The 13,455-nt window shown below is 28.4% G+C and overlaps 1 long non-coding RNA gene across 1 annotated transcript in view; it reads right to left on the bottom strand.

Moving 5' to 3' along the window:
* LOC142325821 (uncharacterized) overlaps positions 1 to 13,455 on the bottom strand; it is a 391,843-nt gene that overhangs the window by 221,901 nt on the left and 156,487 nt on the right. Inside the window, exon 2 of the long non-coding RNA XR_012756593.1 lies at positions 12,477 to 12,637. This is a non-coding gene — a long non-coding RNA (uncharacterized LOC142325821). The remainder of the gene's footprint in view (positions 1 to 12,476; positions 12,638 to 13,455) is intronic.

The raw sequence follows: 13,455 nt of genomic DNA, 5'->3' as shown, positions 1-13,455 counted from the left end.
TCCATTTATCGAGGAAAAAGTAAAAGGTTATGTCGATTTCTTGAGCCACATGCAAAACCTCAGGGATTTCTTTAGAATCAGAAGTATTATTAATTTACTTAACAAAGAGGTAATATTCGTTACTATCTCAGCTAAATAAGGACAATTTCCAACACTTTGTTGTGGTCCCACACGATTGGTAAGAGATCAATGTATGGAGAGGAAAAGAGCGCCCCGTTGCAGATTGAAGACTACGATACAATGGAGGAGGTCTGTGATTTTAGCCTGTACTTGCTAAACAAATTAGAGTCGTCGGTATCCATAGTTACAGGAAATATGTAGTGAAATGTCTGATGGTTGCTTCACATCTCTGTCTTCTGTGTATCAAAACCAATGATCCACTGAAACACTTAATTAATAGTTTTCAGATTTCGCTCCTGAGAAACTATACAAATATTTACAACAACGTGTTCAAAATACTGCATCAGGGTATAGCTATGAATCTGAAAATACCAGAAGATTCCGTCCGTACTTCCGGTATACTAATCTATCTTTGTTTGATAGATAATAAACGCTAGGTATTTATTATTACCACGTGATTCTCACGTATAAATCAGTGGAGTACAACCGATCAAACATTATAGTGCATGAGAAGTAGGAAAAGATTATCTAGTTTATAGATGTTGCTATTCCACTGACAAACAACTTGAGAAGGATAATATTGTGAAACGGTGGCGAAGTATAGAAATTTGGCCAATAAAGTGTGAGAAATCTGAGACTTGAAAGAGGTACGGCTTGTTCCTGTTCTATGCAAGCGGTGAGATTCCGCACCTGCATAAAACATTCAAATCCCTGGCTATTCCACCTAGTTTATTTCTGCCGATTTTTAAAACAATCTCCTCTTGGACAACTGTAGATTAGTAAGGACGTATAACATCTGATTCTTGCATTTTAGCAGTTGATGACGTGATACAGTATACACAAAGCCGAATAATTTTTAACTCTCATCATAATACCACACCACTATAGATACAATAGAATCATATCTATCTCGGTAAGCCTTGCCTCGATGGCCGGCCGAAGTGCTAAAATCTGGATGTAAACCATTAGATAATAATAATAATTATGCAAAAATTTGGTAAATTAAGATAATAAGGTAATTTGAAACGGCAAGTATAGAAAGAATTTTACTAACTCCACGAATCCTCTTTTTAAATATCGAATAGAAAGGTTAACTTTTCTCGTTTTTACTTACGTCATACCGGTAAATTTCCTTGAAATAATTCTTTATTTTATTAAAAACATGAGATTTAATTTTAGTCAACTAAAACAATTATTGAATAAAAGAAAAAAAAATCCAGAAAAATTTAATGTTTTTTTTTTTTTTAATAAAAAACATATTAACAATGTGAACAATACTACAAAAATGTATTATTAAATAAAGCAGAAATTGTTAACTGTGTTTTATTCCGTTATTAAATCACTGAAATAATAAAAACGAGAGAATAAAAGTGCTTGGATAACATTTTTTTGTAAAAAAAAAACAAAACAAAATTGTTACGCTTGCACTAACCTAAATTTCCTAAAAAAAAAAAAAAAAAAAAACGGTAAAGTTTTAATAGGAAAGGAACATTTTTTTCCTCACCTCCAAATTACGCAACTTTATAAAAAAAATTTAATAATTCGTTCATTTAAAACAGTCAAATATAAAAGAAAAACATATACAAGAGGGTGTCAATGCTCACGTATCGGTGTGTACATACACAGAGTCCTTGTTTATAATATATTTAATAATATTAAAATTGGCAGTATATTAAAATATGTTACCTAGATTTATCATTTGTGGCTATTTTTTAGCAAAGAAACATTAATACAGAGAAAACTGTGATAACACAATCTCAAAAATCGTTCCATCGTATATCGTAGTAGGATAAAATTATAAAACCAAATCGTTTTAAAATTGAAATCATATAACTCTTAAGATACATTAAAAAATAATTATCTAAAACTATATGCGTATTTCAACTGTTAATAATCATCATCAGTAAATAAAGGAGAGATAATAAAAATAAAATTAAATAAAAAAAGGATATTTAATTTTAAAAGAAATATTAATAGTATAAACAAAATAAACAACAAATACGAAAAACCATAAAAAGAGAATTTCAACCTGTGCTTATAAAATAATAATAAAAACTATCATTTTTTAAATATGACACAATTTTTTTCTGGGCAGTCTAAGTCGAAAGTGAAAACTAAACTAAGTACAATCTAAACCGCATAACAGAAGGTAAAAAAAAACCGCTTAAACAATTTGCTAGTGCTACCAAAGTAAATTCACGGTTAGATTCTTCTTCATCGATTGTAAAATACTATAATATTTAGTAATCCATTACCATCGTTAAATATAACATCTGATAAGATGTCATGACCAACCGCCTTGTATGAATATGGATACACAATATTAAATGTAATGAATAATACAAAAATATTATAAATACTTGTAAATAAATAGCATTAATAACATTTTTATACGTTATATTCAAAAATATAATTATGTACGTATATCTATGAATGAACAGATAAATTGTGAATAGGATGAACTATTTAAATTATTTTACCTACCTTAATAGCTAGTTTAAATTTAACCGATATTAAAATCACTTAGTTATTAAAAACTCTGAAATTTTACACGTAATGATAGAAGTGCGTTACCTGATGTTATAATATGTTTCTGCCATAACTCGACTATTTATTAACCGATTTTATGCCATTTTGTTCAAAATAAAGGCTTAATATTGTAGCAAATAACATAAATTTTAATAAGAGTAACATTTACGGAAATATAACGTTCATTGAAAAATAAAAATGGCCGCCATTTTGTAATTTTCGAAGGTATTTAATAGCCGATTTGTTGCTAATTTTAAAACTTTATTACCAAGACGCTGACCAAATATTATTGTGATCTGTTTATCCCAACTTGAGATATAAATAATTATATAAAAATAACAAAATGGTGAACAGGTGGAGAACGAAGGAGAAATCGCCATTTTTCCTAAGGATATTTTTTGCTTAGTTTTATATGTAGATTCCGAAAAAGTATAGCCAGCCCACCATTTTAGAAACACTCTGTATATGCAATATATATATATATATATATATATATATATATATATATATATATAGAGAGAGAGAGAGAGAGAGAGAGAGAGAGAGAGAGAGATAGTTAGTTGTTAACAGAAACCCTAAAATTACTTTTCTACAGTTACACTTAAAAAATTAAATTTACAAAATGCTTCTATTTAAGACAGTATAATTTATTTTTACGTTATGGGACGCCGAGCTCCAAAGGGGACCCTCCATGGAGGCCAATAAGAGCAACTGAAATTTTAAATCGAAAAGGAAACTTTGTGACACTTAATTGAGGTGGTAAGCAAAATTATAAAGGGAATTGCAAAATAAAAATATTAACTAAATGAATATAAAATATTTAATAAAATAAATTAAAAAAAATATTTAATTAAATATTGTCAATCGTAAATGAAATGGGGGAATTTATTTTTTTTACAGTTAGTTTTAAATTTCATTTACAATACATGATTGCTGCTCAATCGATAAACACTAAAAAGTTAGAAGTTAGATGATCTATACTGCTTAGTATAAGATACTTGGGATGTATTGAAGTCACTTTTTAAAATAAATGTTAAGAAATGATAGCCATTTTGCTCAGAATTATCATTTCAGGAAATACGGTTACGTCAAACTTTTTGTTTTTGAGTGTTTTTTTAAGTCGTAGATGAGATTAGGATTTACATTTTAAAATATTTGTATCCATGCGCTGGGTACATAAAACTTGGTGATCGGATAGTTAGATGCATTTGCTTAGTTTTAAATTTTTGTATGATTAATCGTTGAAAAATTATTTAAGGATTGTTAACAACCTGTATGTTTAAAGAGAAATATAGAATTGCAGTGTTTCATAACTACGATTCATTTTTTCCAGACTGGTTGTCTGAGAATCACGGGAAGCACTTTGGTGCAAATTTTCGCAACATTTTATATATTTCCGCTATGATTATCATAACCGATTTGGGTTTTATTTTCTGCCCTTCCTAGTAACGTTAGAGTGACGAGTGACAATGCTTGGAAGGGCAGAAAATAACATTCAAATCACAATTTTTGTTCAATCATCTTCTTTTGGCCGTTTTCATTTGCGGTCTTTTAATAGTTTATTCTTTCGCTTTGTTTTGCCTTCTAACCAGAAGATGTTTTCTTTTTGTCCTTCTCTTGGAAACCCTTAAAATATTTTATTAGTTTGAATCTTACACTATTTCTTCAGATATTTTCATTTCTTTCTTTAATGAAGCATTGAAGAGGTCCGTTGATTTCCCTTCTATTTTTTTGTAAAAAAATCTTTTTGCTGCAGTTCATTGTTTTTAATGAAATCTCTGAAAGAATTATGTATACGTATTATATATTTATACGATAAACTTAAATAAGTACATACGGAAATAAGTTCAAAAAACAATGATAAATTTCAGAACGTAAAAAGCAAAGAAAATACGAAAAAAAATGTCTTATCAATTTCACAAAAAATAAATGATCAAACAAAGAAATAGTGAAACAAATCAAAAGAACCAACAAAAATAAGTCGAAAAACGAAATGAAAAATTTTGATAATACACAATACCATAGGGTATCTGATTCACCTCAAATCACGTAGAACTTACAAATCTAACGCAAATGCAGTCGCTTTAGGCGCTTAACGTCCTCACTGTTACCCAGGAGGTTAACCGCGAGCTAGTTCATATGTCTCATTTTGTATCTTGTACCGAATCGCCGAATTGGTACTGAGTTATACTACCTATTTGGGGGGGGGGGGTACTGGTTTGAACTGTTAATTTAAAAAAAATAAGAAAATTTTTTCTGAGTTCAAATACCTGGCAGGCTTAATATTTTTTTTTTTTTAAATACTATAAATTTTATTTATTATAATAAAAAAATTAGGGTAGAAAAGTAAATAAATAAATTCTAAATAGCAGAACTTCAACAATAAAAGTAGGAAATATATTTTTTCGTTTTTTTCTAATGTCTGTCATAAAACTGTGGTAATAAAATAAGATGCGGTAATTTTTTTTTGATTATTTATGCAACAAATAAGTGACAAATATGCTTTAAGAAAGTTTTCTCTAAAATACCACTGAATAAAATTGAAACTGGCTTTTTCACAATATTCCCCTTATCCCCTTAACTAATATTGAAAAAAAATTAATACGATCCATGTCCCAAATATAGATTTGAGCTAAATTTGAAGAAAATCGGTTTGGTCAAAAGCAGTAAGACACACATACATACATGCATAATATGATTTTTGTCTATTTTTTAGTCTAAATGAACTAGTTAGAACACAATGCGTAGAGATTTTTAAAAAACCTATAACCATTTTTAAAATAATCAAAACTATCCCCTTTAATATTAGTCATAATCGCCAGGAACGTAAAAATATTTTCAAAATTACGATTATTGGTAATGGTGTTATCATATTTTTAAATTATTTCTTACCGTGAAATAATTACCAAAATGACCTGAAATTTTCTAAGGTAAAAAAAATTCTCTTCTTTGATACAAGTTAATTACATATTCTAAAATACACTTTTTTCGATTTTATAGAGCTTGAAATCTACGCGTAAATTAATAAGGATACACTTAATAATATAAATTACTGTCTTTAATAAACTCGTATGACGATTTGAGGTACACAATTCAAGAATCAATATTGATTCAATTCAAAATGATAGAAATATTTTAACCGTATTCATCAATAGTTGATAATTTTGTGTAGTATTTAAATTTATCGGTTATAAATTAACCCATATGCTGTTTACTTCAGGATAAGATTCTTGCATTTATCATCTCTTGATGATATATTTTGTTAAAATATAAAATATTAAAGCAATTAATACTTAAAATGAGCAATACTAAACAAATAGTATTAGAAAAAGTAAATAATACGTAATAAAAAGAAAGAAAAAAATCTAAATATTAATTCTAAAAAACAACTATAGTAAATCGTACGTATATTTCAGGCTCATTTATATTATTAAGCTAGCATTTTATTAGTCTTCTTGTTTAAATACGTGTGGTTCTGTAGAAAAATTAAATTTATTATGAAAGTAGAGGAAAAAGAAACGTATTTGTGATATCTATTTGTATATACCCGGTGTATATGGATTAAATATTCTAAGTTATCCCTTTGTATTTCTAAAAATTTAAATAACTTTTTAAGGAATTCTTATAATAGTGTATAATATTCTTTGATATATATTATGATTAGATTTAACTGATGTTAAAAAATTTCAATAGCCCAAAAACTTTGGTATAATCTTTCTTTATTCAGAATGAAGTTCATTCATTATTAATTAAATTATTATTAACAAATAGTCTAGAAATTACAGCCCAGCAGCAGAATATAATATTTTATAAAAATAAATTCTTACTGACTCGATGTTTATTATTATTTTTTTCCTCCGCTTTAAAAAATTTCTTAGAAATTTATTTTTTGTCAGAACACACTTTTATATAAATTTTTAATTAAAAAACATAGCTATAAATAAAAATATAGAAAGGTGTGTTTAAAATTTCAATCGCTGAAATAAAATTAGTTATTCTGTTGCTGCCGGCCTTCGTGGCGCGAGTGGTAGCGTCTCCACCTTTCACCCGGAAGTCCCGGGTTCGAATCCCGGTCAGGCATGGCGTTTTACACACGTGCTACAAATCATTCATCTCATCCTCTCCAGTAATGCTTAACTGCGGACCCGGAGGTTAAAGAAAAAAAAGAAGTTATTCTGTTGCTACTATGTAGTTACAACCTATGGCAGATAATAGGATTAATGTCTATCGACATTCTAATTTAAATATATTTTAAATATAAATCTGAATAATTTAAATAAACTGTGCTATTTCCGTAGTCCGGTTAACATGTTCAACTACTAGCTCGTCGCTTATAATGTAAAGACATATACAGCGTGAATATATAGGTCCCAGATGTTACAGGCGGGTTTTATTTAGGTTTATAAGATTTTTAAAAAAATCATATTTTACTTGTATATAATTTTATACGAGACATTACAACACTATTATCAGGCCAGAAGGATTATACGTCGTAGAATTTTTATCCGTGAGCAGAAAAGGGGATATCAAGGAGATCGAAAAACCAGACCGAAAAATACTACAGAAAATTTTACGACCCCGGAAAAATAAAGGAGAGTGGTGATTACGAAGCGACGAGGAACTCTACAAGAAAATGGAAACTTTCACAACAACGGTAAAATAAACGAAAAACTAAATTTGATAGATACCTAAAGAGAACGGACAGAAACAGACTGAAAAAATTGATTTTCGATTATCTTACAAAACTCAGAAACACAACAAATCGGGTTAAGGAAATCAGAAGTAATCTGGTGGAAACGGGCATCCTGGATGAAGAGATAGCTGACAAGAACATTTTTCAGGAAATAGATAGATAATTGGAAGCAATTTAAGGAACAAAAACAGGTACGCGGGACGGATTTAAAGTGGACTGACGAACAGAAGAAGGCTAGTTGTGAGCGAATGAAGAAAATCTGGGAAGCAAGAAAAATGAAACTCATCAAGACAATGTTCATCGCGGTCCAAAGAAGACCTTACGGCTTCAAAATATATTTTATAATTTTATTTACTTATTTAAGAATTAAAATATTTAAAAATATTCACAGATAATCGTTCTTGATTTCACGGAAAGGATACGTGTCGCTGCCTCGTAGCAAAAACAGAAGTGATGTTTATTTCAATCTAGAAGCAATGAATGTTCAAGGTGGAGGGTTTTGATGTTCAAGGTGGAGGTGGAGGGGTTTTGATTAGTTCATAGAAACAAAATCGTATGCAATGCTAAAGTAAGTTTAGAACGCGATAAAACAGATCATCATTGTCATACTGTAATATTTGTGCTAGGCACACTAAGGTATGTTCAGTTCACGATAAGTGTTGAACACAAGAAAAGATGCAGTCGGCCAAGAGTATCTTAACGAAAATAACGAACAAGTTCAATAGGTATTCATTCGCAGTTCACTGAAGTCAACACTAAAATTAACACTTGAATTGGGTCGTTCATAATATTTAGCTATTTAAAATTTTGTCCTCACAAAATTTAATTACTACTATATAAGATTATTCCTAATAATTTTGCGGTTACCATGTTTAATCTTTCTGAAAATGATTAAAATGATCCGATTATCGTAATAAGATTTCTACTTCCAATTAGGATAGTTTCCATTTATCAGAAAAGGTAAATAAACTAAACGTCAATATCTGAAGAAGAAAAAACGAAATTTATTATCAATTTCGTTTCAGATAATCCGAAATATAATATTTAGTGTTGTGTAAAAAGCGAAAGAGACCCGATTCTCTTTCATGAATAAACAGTTATCGGCAGCGGTAACAAATTTACCTTGATTTGTTGGAAAATATTGTCTAGCTTTATCTACAACTGAACGTAATCTTCCATTAGATGGTATCCCACCAGGATGGATTATTTCCGTTCATTCATTTCTAAATAATAAGATTCTTTATCGATGAATTAGTCGCAATAGTTCAAAAGCCTAGCCACTGAGTTCAACAGTCTTAACTCCTTGCGATTTCTTTACATGAGGTTTCATGAAAAACGGTCTCTATAACTCTTGGATTGCTGACATATAAGGCATGAATCATCACTGGATTCAGTAATAGGATAATGCTGATATGCTTCATCTTACGTAATAGTGGGATTACTCCCTACAAATTGTAGATATTGTTGGCGCTACCAATAAAGTGCATATAATATGCTTGTAAATGTTATACAAGAACAATCCTTAAAGTACGATATATCTAACTGTGAAAGAGTAATAGTTCCAGGTGGTAAAATAACCTTTTTATTGTGAGGATATTTTATGGATACTTTATAAATATGACGAAACAGACTCCGCTTAATCATAAAAAAATGTTAAATGTTTTTAAATTAAATAAACTTAAAATTTCTTTCAGTTACTTTTTTAAATATTTTCATAATAATTTTGAATTAAAAATTATTTTTCTTGGATAATATTAAAGATAGTAATCTAATTTATATTTATTAATATATCAAGAATTTGATTGGATAACCCAAATGATTGCATGACTTATAAGGAGTGATGAGACATCGATTACGTTGGTTTCTTGTTTTTAAAAAACAAATAACGTTTGCCACCCGCTATAAATAAATCTTATAAAATAAATAATAAAAATAAAATATAATAAAATATTTTTTACTGTACGTCAAATTTTAAAAAGTTCACTTGATCGCATAGATTGGGGACTGGTTTTTTCTACTCATGAAGACCGTTTTATTTACAACTAATGATAAAAATTAAAATTTCTCTCCAAAAAATTATTTGATTGATCTATAATGGAAATATTATCGTCATAAAAATATGAACATTTTTTCATAAAATTTTAAATACTATCAATTTTTGATAATACAGGACGGTGTGGATTTTATTAAAATTTGCACGAAATTATTAACAGACTGGAATAAAACATGTATTATAGAAAAATCCTGACAATAAAATTGTTATACTTTCCTAGCATTGGTTATTTATTTTTAAATAATAGAAAACTAATGACACATAATAAATGTTACCTGTAGTTTCTTTTTTGCAACGGGGGTAATTTATGTTGAATTTGTATTGTAAAATTATTATTATTATATGTTTAAATAAACCAAAAAGAGTTTTAAAAATCAAAAAGTATAAATTTTGCTGCTTCCCTATTTCCAGAATCGCTTATCGAGAAACATGTTTTTGATTATTCTAGTTTAGTATCTTAAATGGAAGAAACTGAAAAAAAAAAATTCCACTGAAAAATGTGCAACTAATAAAAAGTTATCTACGATTTCTTTTTTGAGGATAGGGATGAATTATGATGAAATTTATTTTAATATTATAATTAAAAGTTTATTTAAACTTTTAATAACGTTAAAAATTTAAATAAATTAAAATAATTATTTTTAAAGCCTTACAAAGTGTGCAAATGATAAGACGTCTAGTTCATTAAATTCCCATAATTCCTGATAATAAGATTCTTGTAATTAATCACATTATTTAATCGTGTACTATTTTTCTTATTACAAAATATTATTATTGAAAGAACTTACCTTGTTTACATCTAAATTATTTTCTATATAGTTGTTTAGATTATTCATATATAATATTACAAAATTTTTAAAGACTTGCTTTATACTTTTTAGTTACACTTTAATAAAGTTAATAAAAAACATCGCTTGAGTTTAATTAGTAGGTTAATTTGGATTTCAAAAGATAACATCATATATTGAAATTTATAAATTATCAAACAAATTTTCAGTCAAACATTTACCGTACAAAGTAATGAAATAGTGAAGTTTTTGATTATTGAAATACAACTGTAAATTAACAAAACGTTTTTTGTCGCTTATATACATTTGACAAATTTACCCCCGTATAGGGGGGATGTTTGTAAAAGTAATAGTGGAATATTTTATTGTCACCCGACCATAGTAACTGTAAAATTTAATCAACAGGCAATGTCAGGAAGTGAGTTAAATTATTACACCCGCACCCTTAATTTCCAACCTTCACTTACTCCCGTACGGAGGATGTTTGCAAAGATAATGGTGGAATATTGTATTGTCACCCGACTTTAGTAACAGTGCTAAATTTCATCAATAGGAAATGTCAGGAAGTATGTTAATTTAAAGATGCAAAATTTGAGGACAAACATGAAAAAAAATACTTTGAGTTAAAAAAAGGCAAGAAAAAAATTTTTTTTAATTAAAAAAATCGATATTTTTAAACTTGATCGGCTGTTTCTACCTCCAATATTGCCCAGAAATTGTATTTTTGGAGTCACTTCCACTATTACTATGCCTGTTTTTTTTTTTCAACCTGCGGGACCACTGTTAGGTATTCTATCAGAGGATGAGTTGAATAATTTTTAGCGTATGTGAAAGTGCCATACTTGACCGGAATTCAAACCCGAGACCTCCGGATGAAAGGCCGAGACGTTACCACTTCCGCCACGGAGGCCGGCAATATTACTACGCCTAGGGAGACAAAAAAATTCTGTTAAAAAATATGCGATAAATAAAAAGATAGCTTTTTCGAGTTTTGGGAAACGGGGTAAAATTTTTGGGAAAAGTTTTTTTAAAAATACGGTAATATAAGCATGAAAGTATGTAATGAGCTTAATATAAAGTGGGGTTATATTTGCAAAATTTTGAGAAAATTTATCCTAAAAACTACCTATCACCTGGTAGGTATTGACCCTAAAATTTTAATAACAAATTGGCTTATATACACACACACAAACCTCTCAACAGTTTCATCAAAATCTGTTTTACCAGTCAAGTATTATTAAGCTTCAAACACGCTAATACACGTACATACGTACGTACAAATATTATCCCCCCACTTTTTTTAGGGTCCCTAGGTAATGAAACGTCAAGAAATAAAAAAAAATATTGTTTGACTGATAACCGTACTTTTTCCTTCTTGCAGCATACCTTTAGAACTGTGTTGCCACGAAAGTAAAACAATCATATTTTGTTAAAATTTAAAAATTTCTTTAAAAAACACAGAAATATATTAATTTTTATTCATTCAAATTAAATAAAGGATTATTAAATTAATTAAGCCGACTAAATTTTATTTCGGTAAATCCTTTTTTGTTTTTTTTCTTTGTTTACAAAATGTTTGAACCGTGTTCAAAATGTTTAATTCAGAGAGAATATATTTTACTTACATGATAGAATTAATTTGATCATACTTGTTAACATTAAAGAGACAAATTGTGCTAAATAAAACTGAATTAATATTCATATAGTGATGAATAAGTATCACATTATTTTCAACGGTTCAGTTTAAATAACATACCTCTCTTTCATAACCCCCTCTCCGAGTAGGTTCTCAGGAGACTACATGATAAGAATACTGTTAGTTCACATAAAATAAAATTGCGCTCACGTTTCTATAAACCTTATAGTTCTCCAGTTAATTATTCTGAGAAGGGTAGTGGCCGCTAAATCTTAAAATAATAATATTAATATGTCATAATTTTCATTTTATTTTATTATCCTATGTTCCTACAGGTAATTTGCATAATCACATATCGGATTAAAAACATGAAAACATATGCTTTCAAGTATTGCACTAAAATTCTTGGACAAATTTCAGATAATATTTTCCGATATAAATTGCTTCAATGTTTATCAAGAAGTTCTTTCAAACTTTGCCGGTAAGAACCCGCAGAAAACTGGAGGGCACGGCGAAGTCAACAAACTATGTTCACAGTTCTAAACATGACCTAACCTAAAATTGAAATGAAAATGGAAAAAAAATTAAAGAATAAACATGGAAACTTTAGATTTCACTTCAGTTAGTTTTGTAATAAAGAATAGTTTTTAAAAATACCTGGAATTTTGTTAGACAATGTTTTTTTCTTCCATTTGATGAACCGTGGGACTCGAATATCTCACTTTTTCCTCAAAAAGGTTGGTTTCCGAATCGCGCCGCTAAATAGCAGTACTTGATAATACTAGATAGCGTACAATAAAACTTGATTGATAATGTACCTGAAATAATAAAATTCAAAATAAAATATACTACATCTTTTTTTAAATAGTAATTGCTCTTATGTAAATGAAACTACTGAAGATGAAACAATTTTTTTAATTCCCATATTTCATTAAAAAATAAAGTAAAAGGTTAGTTTACAACAGATTATAGCTGGTAATAAAACACTAAAATCACGAACGGTAGGAATGTGTGGCAAATGTGGCAACAAAAATTTGTTACATAAAATAGAAATAAATTCCATCGGTTAAATTTTTATTCTACAATTAGAACTATTTGAATTAATTGATTTAGAAATAAAACAAAGTTCATTTAATAATAATATAAAAAGTGTGTCCACGGATACGATAAAAATCGAGCGTTAATAAGTGCAATATTACATCACGGACCTTCGATTCGCGAATATTATACCAGTCTTATTAAAAAAGGAAAAATATGGTATGAAGTAAATGATATGACTATCAACAAAAAAAGGCCGAAAAATTCAAAAAAATGTATATTTAGTTGTTCTAGAAAGGCAATAATTTTTAATAATAAATCCATAAGGTAACAATCAGTAATTTACAAAAAAATAAAATAAAAGAATAATCTAACAAAATTCAGTAATATTCAAAAAAATTATAATGAAATTGTAAACCGTACGATAAGTCTCGCAGTAATTATATAATTAGCAGGGGTAGTAAAGTCATTACCACAATTTCGGTTAAATTTGACAATTGTAAATTTGCAATCACCATTTTATCATCTATTATCGTATTTGTTGTTTAATAAATGAAATGTGGCCGGTAACAGTATTGTAATAATTTTTTTCTATTTT

Source organism: Lycorma delicatula, chromosome 5 (genome assembly GCF_047948215.1).
Source record: "Lycorma delicatula isolate Av1 chromosome 5, ASM4794821v1, whole genome shotgun sequence".
Taxonomy (NCBI): domain Eukaryota; kingdom Metazoa; phylum Arthropoda; class Insecta; order Hemiptera; family Fulgoridae; genus Lycorma; species Lycorma delicatula.
This window is presented reverse-complemented; position numbering and strand designations above follow the sequence as displayed.